Source organism: Macrobrachium rosenbergii, chromosome 41, assembly GCF_040412425.1.
Source record: "Macrobrachium rosenbergii isolate ZJJX-2024 chromosome 41, ASM4041242v1, whole genome shotgun sequence".
NCBI classification, from domain to species: domain Eukaryota; kingdom Metazoa; phylum Arthropoda; class Malacostraca; order Decapoda; family Palaemonidae; genus Macrobrachium; species Macrobrachium rosenbergii.
In genome coordinates, this window is record NC_089781.1 from 47958703 (window position 1) to 47975665 (window position 16963).

The 16963-nt window shown below is 39.2% G+C and overlaps 1 protein-coding gene across 1 annotated transcript in view; it reads left to right on the forward strand.

Moving 5' to 3' along the window:
• Positions 1 to 16963, forward strand: part of Hmgs (hydroxymethylglutaryl-CoA synthase) — a gene marked incomplete at its 5' end in the record, with an annotated part of 657494 nt that overhangs the window by 369292 nt on the left and 271239 nt on the right. The window lies entirely within an intron of this gene.

The window sequence follows — 16963 nt, forward strand, 5'->3', positions numbered from 1 at the left end:
TCTCATTTCTTTACCTTTTACTTCTATGATTAGTACACTGATACAAATATTCGTGATTTGAAAACAAGATTCTCGTTGAAATCATTTAAAAACCTGTCTTAAACTTCTACCTCATTCTTCTATTAGTGATAGTGGGTTGCAAATCCCTAAAGATGACTGTTAACCCTTCTGACTTTAATACGTTACATTTCAGAAATTTTACTTTACTTTCTTGCGTCCTAAGTAATTCCCCTCAGTTAAAGAAAAGGTAAATTCGAAGTTACGGCGCCTTAACCCCAAATTCTTTTGTTACAAGACCGACTAATTAAAGTAAGTATTGCAACATTATAAAAAAAAAATAGTTTCATTACTAAGTCAACCAATGAATGCAAACTCAGCAACAAAGAAATCAAATACAGGGAATAATAGGATGAATTGATGGGTTTGTTCTTATCATTATTACTGAAATGTGACTCTTCTATTTCTTAGGTTATATCTAGTTTTTTCTTTTGAAGTAGCTTCTTCTAATTCTTCAGTCAGTTCTGCCTCTTTAACTTCTTTTGTTCTCTTGACTTTATCTTTATTTATCCAAAATCCTTCTTCTTCTAATGATTCAGCATATGTGGAAGGTATTACTTCATTCACCTTTTTCACTTTCACCTTAGTCTTGCACATCTATGACCTTGTATGGCCCTGTGAATTTAGTGGCTAACTTGTAATTAATTCCACTTCTTACTTCCTTCTTGAGGTAAACTTCATCACCTACCTTGTAATCTACTGGCCTTAATCCTTCTTGATGCCTGTCTGTCATATTCTTCTGAGCTTCCTCTAAATTCTTGTGTAATTGCTTATGAATTACCTTGAAATTCCCAATTCTTATTTTCATAATGTCTTCAGAGTAATTAGGCTGTATTGGCTGATTTAGTCACGCATATGGTAATCTTGGTTCATATCCCATTAAAGCCTTTATGGGTGTTGCTTGAGTACTGGTATGATACTTAGCATTTAGTGATAATTGGACTAAAGGTAAATTGACGTCCCAATCAGGATCCTGTCCTACTGTGTACCTTAATGCATCTAGAACCTTTCTGTTATTTCTTTCTGCTAAGCCATTACTAGCTGGATGATACGGTTGTATCGTTACCTTTTCTACCTTGAATGCATCACATATTTCTTGAATTAATGAGTTATTGAACTCAGTGCCATTATCAGATATAATGAGCTGTGGGGCAGAATACCTACAAAATATCCTATCAAAGAGAGCGATTGCACATTCTTTAGCTCCTTTACTAGTTAATGGTATTAACTCTGTATATCTAGTGAGTGCATCAATACACACTAATATATTTCTATTCCCCTTACTCGTGGTGTCAAGATTAGTGATTAGATCTATGGCTACTCTTTCAAATGGAGTCTGCGGAATGGGATATTTCCCTAGAGGTACTTCCTTATCTGTTCTTCCCTTGTAACTGTTGCAAGTATTGCAGCTCTTCACGTAATTACTAACATCCTTGTAAATTCCTTTCCAATGAAAAAATCTAACTGTCTCATCCCTTCCTGGGTGAGCTCTCATGTCATCGTCATGCATTAACTCAATGACTTTATTTCTTAGGCTCTTTGGTACTGTTCTTTTATGGAGTACTCCTAGTAATTGATCAAACGGGTCACACTTCGTGACACATCCAAACTAGTACGTCGTCTATGACGTTTACCGCGTCTATGGGGCATCCAATTCTGTTACTTAGTTCTGCTCGTTCCTTTTGAATAAATTCTCTTTTATTTTCTACAAAATCGAAGATCTTTAAATCTTCATCACTTTTTTGTTCACTTATGAAATTTTGTCTGGAAAGTTCTTCTGTGTAATGCATGGTAAATACATTGCTTATGAATTCGGCCTGTTCTGCTTCGTGACCTATCGTGTTCATACTATCACCTTGTGTACTATGCCTTGATAAGGCGTCTGCCACTTTATTGGCCTTCCCTGGAACATATTTCAACTCTATGTCATAGTCTTGGGCTGTCATAAACCAACGAGCTCTATGCCGGAAAAATTCGGATTCTTAAGCATTTCTACTGCGGCGGAATGATCAGTGAATACAGTTATCTTGTACCCAAATATGATATACCTGAAGTGTTTTAAAGCATCTATTATGGCTAAAGACTCTAGGTCTGTTACTGAGTAGTTTACTTCTGTGGGCTTTAGCTTTCTACTGTAATATGCTATAGCATTATATTTGTTATCATGTCTTTGCATTAAGCATGCTCCTATACCAGTGCAACTTGCATCTGTAGCTAAAAAGAATTCTTTACTGAAATCTGGGAAACTAAGGTTGGGAGAATGAGTTAACCTTTCCTTTAGTTCATCAAATGCTTCTTGTTGCCTTGTTTTCCATACGAATGACACATGTTCCTTTAATAACTCTGTCAGCGGAACAGATATTGTTGCAAAATTCTTTATGTACTTGCAGTAAAAACCTGCTAATCCCAAAAATGACTTCACATCCTTCTTACATTGAGGTGTAGGATACTCTTTGATTGACTTAATCTTTAAGTCGTTTACTTCCACACCCTTTTCACTTAGTGTGTGTCCCAGGTAGTCTATTTTCCTTCTGAGGAAATTGCACTTCTTTAACTTTAATTTAAGAATCGCCTTCCTCAGTCTCTTTAGTACTTCTCTTACCAGTTTTATGTGTTCTTCAATTGTATCTGTTGCTATTATCAAATTGTCTATATAGCAATGTACATCCTTGCCTAATAAATCACCTAAAATCTTATCCGTTAATCTCACAAAGGTTACTGGGCTTGACTTCAGACCAAAAGGCATTCTCACATATTGATATCTACCGTTGCTTGTACTAAAGGCAGTTAATGGTTTACTTTCCTCGTCTGAAGGAATTCGTAAAAATCCTTGCAACAAATCTATTGTGGTAAAGTATTTCTTGGATCCGATCGTTGTGATAAGATCTCTCATAGATGGCATTGGATAAGGATCATTTTCAGTTATCTTGTTTAGTTCAACCTTCTGAAATCTACCACTACTCTGTAGGTTTTATCCTTTTTTGGAACTAGCAAAAGTGGGAAAGACCATGGAGATTTTGATGGTTCTATTATTCCTTGCCTATCCATTTTTTGTACTTCTCTTTCAATGATCTCCTTCTGGGAATGGGCTACTCTATAGGCTGGTATGCAGATTGGTTTTGTGTTTGGTGGAATGTCTATTCTATGCATTATTTCACCTGTGTTACCTAGTGTATCGCCCTCCATAGCGACTATGTCTTGGTATTCACTTAGCAAATCTATGAGTTTCTCTCTAGCACAATCTTCTTTAATATCTTTCAAGTGAGACCCTATCTTAGCTCTTCTCAGTTTTATGTCCTGGGCTAAATTTTCATTTTCTTTATTGATTGGTGCTACCGTTTCCTTCTCTACAACTTGAATGGGAATAGTGTATACCTCTGCTAAACCTAATTCTGTTCCCTGTGTTAGCCTAACCTTTCCTCCTCTGTTATTCATAACCTGCAAAGCTATTTTATCCTGCCTGACTTCATTTAGGCTAGAAGAGTAATGTACCCCCTTTACTTGTGCTTCTTCAGTAAGCGTGAGAATTTCCTTCCCTTCAAAAATTGGATTTACTGTACAATCTATCCATGCGCTCTCTCCAGGTTTAAGTCTTAACTCCCTGTCTAATTTCAAGTAAGTTTCTTGGTTGGATTCTAAGTGAGTATTTATCTGTCGAGAGCTTGTGCTGTATACTGAATATCTTCCCTCAGTCGTGTCTTTCTTTAGAATACTTCTCAATGAAGAGTGCTCTCGAGTTGGGATTCTTCCTGTTAATTTACATAGAGGTATTATAGAAATTTCATGACCCCTTCTAATCACTAATTGCTCTCTAGGTGCATTAATGCTGATCCCTTCTCTAGCCATAGTTGGATAACCAATTAGCAAATGTGCAAACCCTAACTGTATATCTCTTACTACTAGAACCTTCTCCTTTAGCGAAATTCTTCCTAGCTTAAAAGGAAAATCTGTTTGTCCTACTATTCTGATATTATTACCCTGAACGTCTGTGATTCTACAATCTACTGCTGGGTTCAAACTTAAGTGAGAAAAATACATCTGATACACCTTTTCTGACATTATATTCTTAGGGCTACCTGTATCAAAGAATGTGGCGGTAGGTTTCTCTAAACCAACATGTGCGGGAAATACTGGTCTATAATTATATTCATTCCCTATATTAACTTTGCTAACCTGTCTAGTTTGGCTTAGGTTTCGCAATCCGGTCCTTCCCTCTATTATGAAGGAAGACCCATTATACCACTGGAGAGAAAATTTACCATTGTGTCATCTGATATACTCGCAGTTTGGTTAGTATCTTGATGCCTATTTGGGTTTGAACCCCTATTCCTTCTAGCTTGTGGAGACTGACTACGGTCTCTACCTCTGCCTCTTGAATGAGATCTATATCTAGGTGCTGAAGCAGGTCTATTTCTGCAATCTCGAGCGCTATGCCCGGCTCTCTTATGGAAAGGACAGTAAGCTATCCCTCGACAGTCACTGGCATAATGTCCCTTCTTCTGACAGTTATAACACGTGACTGTTGAAAATCCCCCTTGAGTTGTATTACCTAACGTCCTAATTCTGGTTCTATCTGGATTCCTAGAACTATTTTGTCCTCTTTCTTCTTGTCCTATGGTGACTAAAGGTCTGTATACAGGGTTCCCTTCGTGATTTATACCTAAGATTCTTGATACTTCCTCTTCGATCTCAGCTATGTCATCTGAAGTCTCCCATTTTCGGGTCATCCTTCCAACAGTTTCGGCTGGCAAACTTCCAATCATGAATGCTAACCTAATAATGGTTTTGACATCAGCTACTGACATTTTATCTGTCTCTGCCCATTTAGTGGATGTAACCAAGTGACCCCATTCATTCATATTGTTATATAGCTGGGAACTCATCCCTTAGTAGCTTCTTTTATCTGCCTTATAACTGAGCTATCCTTGCAAGGCTGATAATGGGATCTGTTTCGCCTACTGTGGAATATACCTTTCTAAAGAACTGTTTCATTTCTTCCCAGTTCTTAAGTCTTTGATATGTCTCGGAATGGACATATCGTTCTAAGTCTCCCCCTGCTTCCAGATCCAGATAACTCTTCGCTTCACTGAGTTTTTCGTATCTGTGCCTATTATGTTATTAAGATGTTGCCTACCTGCTCTATCCAGTTTTCTAAGTTACAGGCACCCTGACCTTCTTTCCTTCCACAAAATTTGGCTATATGGTTAATTGCATGTCTTTTATGTGTACCTACAGCTGCAGAGACTGGGCTAGTTGAGTGTGTGTCCCCTCTCCATAGTTAAATTATTGGTTTGACTTCTTGTGTAAACAGGAGTTCTTACACTATTAGTTTGTGCCGATCTCCTCCTGGGCATTTATTCACTAATGACAAACACTTGCTTAACCACTGAGTATAATGGCAGTAATAACAAAGCAAATAAAGTCAACCAGTTCTTAAAATCACAAAAAAAAAATCACAAAAGATCATAAACACTTCTATCTTACCTAAAGTAAAGTTAATCAATCACTAAAATTTCCCCGAAATTCTAAATTACCGATTGGCGGTGTTAAACAAAGAAAAAAAAATCCCTTAACTTCCAATTATCCTTGACAGTGCTGGTAAAACAAATAAATAAATTATCACTCGCTTCAAAAAAAAATTAAAGAAAAAATAATCTTCAAAAAACTTATGATTCTGAACACCTTTAAGGGAACAAAAAAACAAGTTGAGATTTCTCGATCGAAAAATATATAAATTTCAGCTAATGAATGTTAAATAAGAAATTAAATGCTTAAAATAACCGTAGAATGACACAAATAAAATACAGAAATTATGGATGGGTTAGTCATGCCAAACGTTAAATAAAGTTTAGTAATACCAATTGTTGGATAAAATTTAGTAAAAAGATCGATAGGTGCTTAGTTAAAGAAAGAGAAAAAGAAAAAAAAAACTCTTGTTGCCAAGTCTATTTAATTTGCGTATGAGTTTTGTGTTTTCAAATGAATATCAATACAAGTGTTCTTAGTTGACTTAATTTTGTGTGCTTCTAACTCAAGGAAAAAAAAAATATTCTACGTGTGTGTGTGTGACCGTAAGGACATTCTTACTGTGTGTCATTTTTTTCTCTCATCTTTCTGCGCGTATTCTCTCGGCAGCTTGATTTGTTATTCGTAAGCTTTCGTCCAAGGGTTGGGTTGTTCGTTTGTCTTCTTCTTCGCCTTCTTCTTCAGCGTCCTTCCGTCACTGCGCCTTGGCTGGGGATCTTCCTCTCACTTGGTCACGGGAATCATCGGTGGCGGCGAGAGGAAAAGGGCATCTCTCTCTGCGGCGTAGTCTTCTGCTTTGTCGTAGCGTTGTGTGTGTTTGCGTGGGGCGTGTTTTATTTTCTTCTTTGCAGAGTGGTGTATGTTATGTTTTGTCTTTGGTGTTTTTCTTTGATCACTTGTTTATTCTATTTTCAATTGTTTATCTCACTTCACTGTTTCGCCAACTGTTCGTGATCACTACATGTACACCGGCGGTTATCTCACTTAGCTGTTGATATCTCACCGATCGCCATCGGCTGCAGCTTTTGTTATCCCACTTCTCGTCGCTAGCTGTTGATATCCCACTTCTCGTCGCTAGCTGTTGATATCCCACCGCTGACCATCAGCTGTTGTTGGACCCCGTTTCTTTCCTTCTAAGGGCCCAACTCTAAGGTAGCGCACCTGGGCAGGCGACGTGGACGTTATTTGTAGCAGGAACAAGTGGTTCTTTAAAAACAGTTATTAAATTATAAATTACTGAGGTTAAAGGGAAAATGATTAATTGTTCCCGTTTCTTCTTTATTTGCACTTCTTGTCTTACAGTTCCACCTATAGTTTCTTAACTGTTTCTTAATGGTTCGAGACTTTAAAATAATGGTTTTGAGACATTAAAATAATGGTTTCGAGACTTTACGAATTAGATTACGGGGACTATTGTTTGAGAGAGTCTTTCTTCACTAACACACTTCTTCTGTTTCTGTCCTTCGGTTTCTTTTCTGCTTCCCCTCACTTCGGAATAGTTCTCTCTCTCTATCTTCCCACTCTGCTTAGACTCTGCTCTTTTCCCCCTTTCGACTCTCTCTTTCGACTCTGTCTCGCTTTTCTCTCTCTGACTTTTCTATGTCTCCCTTCTTTCCTGTCTGCCTATCCTTATATCTCCCATTTTCCCTTGTGTCAACCATGACGTCATATTCTGGGCAGGCACTGCTTTCCTGAGGCACCTCCTCCACTTGCTTCATTCCAACTTTTGGAGGTGTGTTTTAAGGAATTCCTGTTGATTATTGGGTATTTGCTCCTTGTAGGACGTCTCTAGGTCTCTGGCACTGATGGCATTTGATTGGCCAAAACATTTAGGCATGACCTGTGGGCATGGCTTATTTCCTTGGGCTCTTCTTCGAAGTCAAGGGGGGTGAGGGTGTTTTCCCACACTCTACTAACCTTCGCAGGACCCTCGTAGATTTTGAAGGCACGGCCAGATGCAATTTCTCTTAGCGCCTCGTTAGTGCTGGTGTGTTCTTGAAGATATGGTTGGCGACTTGTTGTGACAGGCTGGGAGATTTATGAGTTTATGGCCCTTACGTACTGACCCAAAATGGAAATAGGATATTTCCACTTCGAAAAATACGTTTTTCTCTATTCTCTCAATATATATATATACATGTATATATATATGTATATATATATATGTATATGTATATATATGTATATATATGTGTATATATGTGTATATGTGTATATATATGTATGTGTATATATATGTATATGTATATATGCATAGGCAAATTGGAGTAACAGAAAGGCGTTCTTTCTCCTTTATCCATTTATTATTATGCCGACGTTTCGTATCTCTTGATACATCTTCCAGGCTGAAAAAGCGATGAACTTAAACAGTACTTGTGTATAAACACTAAAAGGTATACACATTATATACTTAACACCATGTTAAAGGACAGTTAAAAAGAAAAAAAAAGACAACCTTAAAAACACTTAAAAGATATTTTAAAAAATATTTTATAAAGTATTTAAAAAGGAACAGAACAGCAGAAGAAGGCCAGGGCCAATACAAAAAAAAAAAAAAAAAGACACCTACCTACACCGGTAGTGTAAAACAAACTGTCCACTGTAGTCCTGAGTTCTTGTCCTTCGCTGGTTCGAGCCCACGGGACGACGAACTTATTATCAACTTAAAAATTCCCCTTCGGTAACATATATGAAAATATATTATTTCCGAGGTAGAGTGAATTGGATATTAAAGGACGTTTGTAGCTTACTGATTGTATATGAATCACGGTGATGTGATAAAAGTCATATATATATATATATATATATATATATATATATATATATATATATATATATATATATATATATATATAATATATATATATATATATATATATATATATATATATATATATATATATATATATATATATATATATATATATATATATATATATATATATATATATATATATATATATATATATATATATATATATATATATATATATATATATATATATATATATATATATATATATATATATATATATATATATATATATAAATATATATGTATTTATATGTATTTATAGGCAACAGGAGGCAAGCGGCAAATGCATCATCAGGAGATCCATAAGACAAGAAGTCTTCAAGGTTCTTTATTAAGAAATGTTTTGTGCAGTCCTTTGCACATCATCAGTCTGCAAAAATTATAAACAACAGTTAAAACTAAAGTTAAAATAACAATTATTCTGCTGACAAAAATAAATTTTTATAACAAAGTTAACATTAAAATTAACCAGGTTTGTTAAGAAAAGTAAACTATCTTTCAATACAGTGCAAGAGGGAAGAATGGCCTGAAGAAACATCAATGCCCAGACAACACTTTAAGCGAGAGAGAGAGAAACTGCAGAAGTGTTACTATTCAAATTAGGGGACAGGTGCTTTATATTTAATGACTCAAGGGTAGTTAAAAAGGCAGTTTGAGATGTAGCACTGAGAATCGAAAAATGTGTTTTTTCAACATGAATTTTACATTTAGTAGCATGTGTTCTAATGCTTGAAAGAGAAATAGGTTTTTTAAAATTAAATTTGATTCGTATGTGAATCCAATAAAGGTTGGAAAATTTTTCTCCTATAAGGATAAGTTACAGGATTTTATGCAGTCCAGCATTATCTATAAATTTGAATGCCCAAGATGTCTTGGTACATATGTTGGTTCCAGTAAAAGACTGTTGCAAGTCCGCTATTACAGCCACTTAGGACTCAGTTATCGTATAGGTTCCTGTATATCCAACCCAGAACTTTCTAGCATTAGAACCCATGCAACTAAATGTAAAATTTATGTTGAAAAAACGCATTTTTCGATTCTAAGTGCTACATCTCAATCTGCCTTTTTAACTACCCTTGAGTCATTATATATAAAGCATCTGTCCCCTAATTTAAATAGTAACACTTTGCTGTTTCTCTCTCTCTCACTTAAGGTGTTGTCTGGGCTTTTTTTCCTCTTGTTTTGTATTGAAAGGTAGTTTATTTTTCTTAACAAACTTGGTTAATTTTAGTATTGTGTTTTTAATAAAAATTTGCACCTTTATCTTAGCTTTGTTATAAAAATTTTTTTTTTGTTAGTAGAATAGTGATTTTAACTTTAATTTTAACTGCTGTTTATAATTTATATTGCAGACATGACTGACGATATATATATATATATATATATATATATATATATATATATATATATATATATATATATATATATATATATATATATATATATATATATATATATATATATATTCTTATGCTGTGATTTTCATAATGCAGTAATCTCTCCTTAGTTGTTGTGTGTATGTGTGTATTGTTGTATACTGTATAATTTTGTGTTCAGATGTGCAGATTCCATAGAGAGTTGGCTTAAAATTAATGTGTTTAAGCACTGTATGGTTTATAAAAAGGAAGATATATGGAGTGGAGAGAGAGACGGGGTAGTTGTTCTGTAAAGAGGCGACTTATTTTCGTCAATTTACAAGACTGCTGAAGTAACACATTCTTATATGGCTCGATCATTCCCATACAGAACGCTGTTGGGTGGTGAATCATGTCACGAAAGTGGCATAACATCGTTCTGGAATTTTCCATGAGACGATATCTTTTCATTTTATTATAGTAGCTAGAGATTCTTTTGTTCTGGAACTATGTAATAATAAATATTATTAACTGTAATTCCACTTTCTCTCTAATCATCGTTTTTAAAGAGTTTTTAAAATAAAAATCTCATCTAAGACCCGTTCACACACTAGTATGGACGAACGGCCCTGCCCCATCTATAGACGCCCATACAAAGAGAGTCATTCTGAGCCTGATAACCGTGCGGAGGGGATCTCTCTCTCTCTCTCTCTCTCTCTCTCTCTCTCTCTCTCTCTCTCTCTCTCTCTCTCTCAGGACTTCGAATGTCCTGCTGTAACATAACTAATATTTTTGTAGTCAATGGTCACTTGTAACTTTTAACTATTTAATTCCTTAGTAAATGTGTCTGTGTCATCTGAACAGTGTATTTTATTGAGTGAAGGTAGCGGCGCCTATTAATAAGTGTAACAGGCCTAAAAAGTGGAGAAACTGGTACCAAGGTATTGTAACATAATCATTGGTTTATAGTGCACTAAAAATAATATTTACACTGGTTATATGCAATTATACTATTTTTTCCCTTTTTAATACTTTTCATGTTGTATGTTTTATACTTTACCTTTGAAGAGTTTTTATATATATGTGGTGTGTTTACTATTGTCTTAATGCTTTGCTTTACATTTTGATATTTTCTTTTTTTGCAGAGTGTATTTCTATGTCTTTTGTAATCACATTTTTATTTAATTAATTTAGTTGTCTTATTTTGTTTAACACTAGAGAATTAATTTAATTGTATTTCTTCTCAATCATTATTCATTACTTAACAACTTAAATTTTACTTGAATAATTTTTGATTAATTAATAAATTAATTTCTGATTTAATTTTGACTGATGATGAATTCAGACTTAATCCAATTTTGTTTTGTTTTCAAGTAATAAGAAATTTCCTGAGACTGTTAAAGTCATGTATAATCTTTGAATTTAGAAATAAATTTTTGTATTTAAAATTGTTATTGCAATACACTCCCTGAACACCTGAATTAGCCCTTAATCCCGAACTACCTCAATTACCAATCCCCCATTGGGAATTTTAACAGCCAGCATTACCAACGCTGCAGGTAAAATCTTGTCACTGAGCTACCACAACAAATGGTTGGTAACTCTGACACAGGTGTGTGCCGACACACTCCATTTTTGTCAATTGCTTTCTGTTCGTGCTGCTGAACGGTTGTTCCCTTCAGCAGGGCGAAATTTGATCCTATTGTTCGACTCCTCTTTGTTATTTGAGATTTCTGGACTGGATTTTCTGACCTTTCTCCCAAATTACGACCTTCTGCTTGGATTTATTGACTCTTCCCCTGGATTAACGACCTTCTGCTTGGATTTCTCAGCCTTTCTGGATATTTTGTCATGGAATGTCTTTGGATTTGAGTTCACCGGTTCTTGAAACTTGATTGATCATTATGGACAAGTCTTCCTCCTCTCCTGTCACTACTGCGCCTTCGACCTCGACTTGTCTGCACCTATGACCGCGGATGCTAGCGCCCATCACTCCTGCTCGTCTTGCAAGAAACGGATGAGTACTTTGAGACATGATAAACACTCCATTTGTCAGGCATGTAGAAAGATTCAATGTGATGTACAAACGCGTTGCGATGAATGCTCAGATTGGATGTTAGAACAGATGGAAGATTACATTCGCCATCGCAAGTCGTTGGCTAGCAAGGGCAGCAAATGGCGGTCGGATTCTTCATTGCCTCAAGGACCTCAGGCTTCAGTTTCAGATTTAGCGAGCTCAGAGATAGTTAAACAGTTAGAAGATAGGATTACGAGTAGTATGACAAATTTAGTAGCTAGTCTTTTCCAACAATTTTCTAGCAAGGATAGTAGCAGTGTTAGGATGTCTAATCTTGCCTCTCTTTCAGCTCCCCTGTCTGTTCCAGAACCAGCCCTAACGGAACGGGTACTGAGGGTAATGGAGAACCGCAAGCCTCCGAATGGGTAGGTTCTGCCGGCCCCCTAGGGGCGGAGCAGACAGTGAAGGACCCTCCCCAACCCCCTTGTAGTGTTGTTGAAAAATTCAATGTTGAAAACTTTAGTCAGGATCAAGAGCTAGGTATGACTAAGACGGATAGGTCGGGATCAGGTAGTGAGGAGAAGGCATCAGGTGTGTAGAGTCGGTCTCCTTTTGGGGTTTCAGTTTCTAGTGGAGTTTGTGCTCCAGCAAAATTTTCGCCTTCATCACATCTGTTTTGATCTGGCACAGGTTGCCTCCATCTAGTAAAGTGGATTCGGGTGTGCTGCTTTTGACTTCTAAGAGTGGTTAGCGTGATCGGTCTGGGGATGTGGCAGAATATAATGCAGATTTGTTAGGTCTGTCTAAAGGATATAGACTTTTGGTGAAAGGTTGTTGGTTGAACTGGTTTTCTAACATTAGAGAATATGTGACTCAGGGGTGTCCGGAATTTATGTCGGACATGCTTCAGGATTATCAGGGAGGGGTGGATTCAGTCTACCTTCTGTCCCTTCGTTCTAAGGATTCTGTTTTTTTCCTCTGGATTACCTGTAGCTTCACCTTCCTTGCCAACATTCTCTGTTGCCCCCCCCCCTTTCAGTCTCATCTTCAGCTCCTTCTTCTTCTTCTTCTGCCCTTCCTGCGGTTTCTGCATCATCTTTCCCTCTTTCTACAAACCCAACATCCCCTTTTCTCAGGTAACTTTTTCTTCGTACTTCATTCCTCTGTCTTCCCCCTTCCCTTCCCCTTCCCTTCCGCAGTCCAGCCTTCCTTGGTAGGAGGATCTTCGGGTCAAGTGAGAACTTAGCTTTGGCAAAATTTGGCCTCTAGTGCGCAACCCCTTGCTTCCGCTTCAAGCATCAGGTTTTCTGGGTATTTTCCAGAGCTTGCCGGTCGCTTCTAGTTCGGGTTTGCAATCCGCGGCTTTGACTGGGCTTGCGGTACCATCTCCGATTGGTCCGAGATTTTCATCACCCACCTTTTCGGCTGCGGAAGCTTCGTTGGTAACTCCTACCTCTTTCATTCTCCCTTCTTCTTCTTCATCTTCTTCCATCCCTCCGCAAGCGTTTTCACTTACGCATCCTCCCGCAGGGTTTAGTTACTCGGGTTCGGCTTCTCTTACTTGGCTCCCCTTTGGAAGGAATGTGGAAGCGGTTTCTGGTCTCTCGGCTCCTTCCTCTCTTCCTGTGGGATCAATGATTTGGATCCAGCTCTGGGTACCGGGTTAGGTTTAGGTATGCAGCATTCTGGATTTGGCATCTGTGTTGATCCTTTGTCATTGTCTGGGTGCCGTTCAGCTCCTCCTTCTTTGTCTGTCTTGGACCATTCAGACATGGCCAAACTGGATTCTCATCCAGAGGTTCAGGAAATTCCAGAGGATTCGGACTGTCCTCTTTCCAGCGGTAAGGACTTCAGACGTATGCTTAAGTACGTCACTTCCTTATACCCTCAAGCAAGAGCTCCGGACCAACCGCATGCGTCAAATCAATCTCTATTCGAGTCGTTCTATGCCACTAAGCCAACTCCTGTTCCCTTTTCATGCGGACTAGTTTGGTTTGATTGGGTCAGGCAGGCCTTGGAGGAGGTGGACGGTTGTCTGGCTTCAGTGGTGACTTCAAATAGGTAGGACATATCTCTTCTTTCCCCTAGGAAGGCGATCTATTCAGTCCGTGGTAATCCTTCGGCAGGTGTCAGGTTGCCACTCAACGAATCTGGTGAGGCAATCCTATCTAGGTCTCCAGCATCGTCTTGCCTTGTAGGTATTTCCCTTAGGGAAGCGGTGGCACTAGAAGACGTGTTACGTAATCAGACCAAGGCTCTTTCGCACTCTCTGTGGATGTTGTCAGGGTTAATGGGTTTCTTAAAGAATGACCGATATATCCCTTCGGATCTGGGACTGTTTGACAGTTTAATAACTTCTGTATCAATGGGTCTGGGTCATCAGGCTAATGCCTTGGCTTCATCAACGACTTTTGTGAGTAAGAAGATGTGTGATTTCTATCTTAGTCATCTTCCCCTGTATTATCCGGACGCCCATAAGACGGTTCTCCTTAGAGCTCCTTTAGTTTTAGCCAATTCCTTGTTCTGGGAGGAAGATGTGGCTATTATGGTAAATTTTGTCACCACCAATTCTCGTTCCCCTAAAGGTGTTCGCAAATCTTCCCCTTCCTAGAGAACATCTTCAAAGTCTTCCCCTAGGACACCCAAGAGGGTGCGTTTTGCAAACAAGGTGGCATCGGTGTCTGCTTCTAGACCCTCGACGTCACGGGATTTCACCAAGTAGGAGATATGTCCCTCGTCCGTTCTGGTGGGAGGTTGTCTCACTCCGTTCTGGCAGGTTTGGAAGGAGTGGGGGCCAGAGGATTGGGTTGTAGAGTCCTGATGTTGGGCTATCGAATTCCTTTCCATTCCTTTCCTCCTCTGTCCTCCTCCCCTGTCAACCTTCCGAGTTATTCCCTGTCTTCCATCAGGGGAATGGCTCTAGCGAAGGAGATTCAGGCCCTGTTGGAGAAGGGGGTGTTGGAACCAGCTTCTCTCTTTCCAGGCTTCTACAGCAGAGTCTTTGTCAGAGCAAAAGCCGGAGGTGCGTGGAGGCCCATTATAGACCTTTCCAGCCTCAACCATCGGGTGGTGACGGTGAAGTTTCGCATGGAGACTGCACAATCGGTGCTGTGGTCAGTCAGGAGGGGGGATTGGATGGTCTCGGTGGATCTGGAGGATGCGTACCTCCAGATTCCTGTTCATCAGGGTTCTCGGAGGTACCTGAGGTTCGTGTCTTCCGCCGGCACCTTCCAGTTCAAAGTTCGCCCCTTCAGGCTGACCACATCACCACAGGTGTTTACGAGGGTCATGTTTCCTCTGTCGACAATTATGCATCGTCGGGGATACAGGATGTTGAGATATCTGGATGACTGGCTGATCCTTGCCTCCTCTCTAGAGGAGATAGTAAGGGTGAGGGACTTCCTTTTAAAACTGTGCAGGGTACTAGGAATTCGACTAAACCTTGCCAAGAGCTGCCTAGTACCAACCCAATCCATGACTTATTTGGGGATGAGGATTCTCTCTCTTCCTTTGAGGGTTTTCCCAACCTGGGAGAGGATACAAGCAGTCCTACAACAGGTAGAGGTGTTCCTGTCCATGAGGGAACAGCTGGTATCAGCTTGGAGAAGCCTCTTAGGGAGAATGTCTTCTGTTTCTCTCATAATTCCAGGGTCTCGTCTCCGGATGCGCTCTCTTCAGGTATGTCTCAGGAATCACTGGGACTTCCGCAGCGAGAACACGTTCATAGTCTGGAACGATTCTTGCCTGTCGGATCTTCTGTGGTGGTCAGAAGAAGGGAATCTGACACCCGGAAGGTCTATCGACTCCCCTCTTCCCGACGTTCATCTTTACACAGATGCCTCAGGTCAAGGTTGGGGAGCAACCTTGGAGGAAATCCAGGCTTCAGGCCTTTGGGGGGATCGGGAACAGGAGGAATCACTCAATCTTCAGGAACTAAGGATGGTAGAAGAGGCCTTCAGGTGTTTTTCAGATCTTGTGCGCAACAGAGTAGTGGCTCTGTTTTGTAACAACGTAACTGCGGTGTTGTATCTGAAGAAATCTGGAGGCACGAGACCTGACAGATTTCAATATTATAGCTCAGAGAGTCTTGAGATGGTGAGAAGAAAAGAAGGTTTCTCTTCTTCCTCAATTTGTATTGGGGATCTCAATGTGCTGGCCGATTCGTTAAGTTGCTCTCGTCAGGTATTGGGGGGAGAGTGGACTTTACCCCAGGACGTAGGTCAGGTTCTTCGGAAATGGCCAGCAACGGTAGATTTATTTGCAACGAGATTGAACCATCGTCTTCCAGTGTACTTTTCACCAGTGGCGGACTCCATGTTGATAGGCACTGATGCGATGCTACAAAATTGGAATCAAATGCAGGTATATGCCTTTCCTCCATTCGGGCTCATTCATCAAGTAATCAGGAAATTGCGGGAAAGTATCAATACGGATATGACCCTAATAGTTCCTTGCTGGCCCCAATGTTCTTGGTTTCCGAAACTCCTAGAGCTCCTCACGGAAGTTCCGATGTTCCTACCCATGCAGAAAGATCTTCTCAAACAACCACATTTCCATCATTATCACCCAAACCCTCGCGTGCTGAACCTAGTTGCATGGCGACTATCAAGCTAGCAGCGAGACAAACCGGACTCTGTAAAGCTGTGGCTAGACAGCTTTCTTTCAGCTTGAGAAAGTCAACCCCCAAACTTTACCAAGTCAGATGGACAATATATAGAAGTTGGTGTTGTAAGGAAGGTCACTCCATCTCTAGACCTTCTATTGCTAAGATAGCTGAATTTCTGTTATTCCTTAGAAAAGTCAAGGGACTTTAGTATTCGGCTATTACTGGCTGTCGCTCAATGCTTAGTAGTACATTTAGCTTCCATCTCCCAGAGATTTCTACTAGCAAAATCACCCAGGATTTATTGCGTTCTTTTAAGATTGAACGTCCTGTTTTGCCAAATCGGGCTCCTCCGTGGGATTTGTCAGTACTTCATTTTCTGTGTTCCCCTGCCTTTGAACCCATTGAAGCTCTAACTTTGAGACAGCTGACTAAGAAGATGCTTTTTCTCATGGCCTTAGCTACAGCAAAAAGGGTGGGTGAGCTTCAGGTTTGATATGCATTTGTCTTTTCTACGGGAATTTGTGGCAAAGACGGAGTTGGAAGTTAACCCTCTTCCTCATTCATTCAGAGTTCTTTCTTTGCAAGAG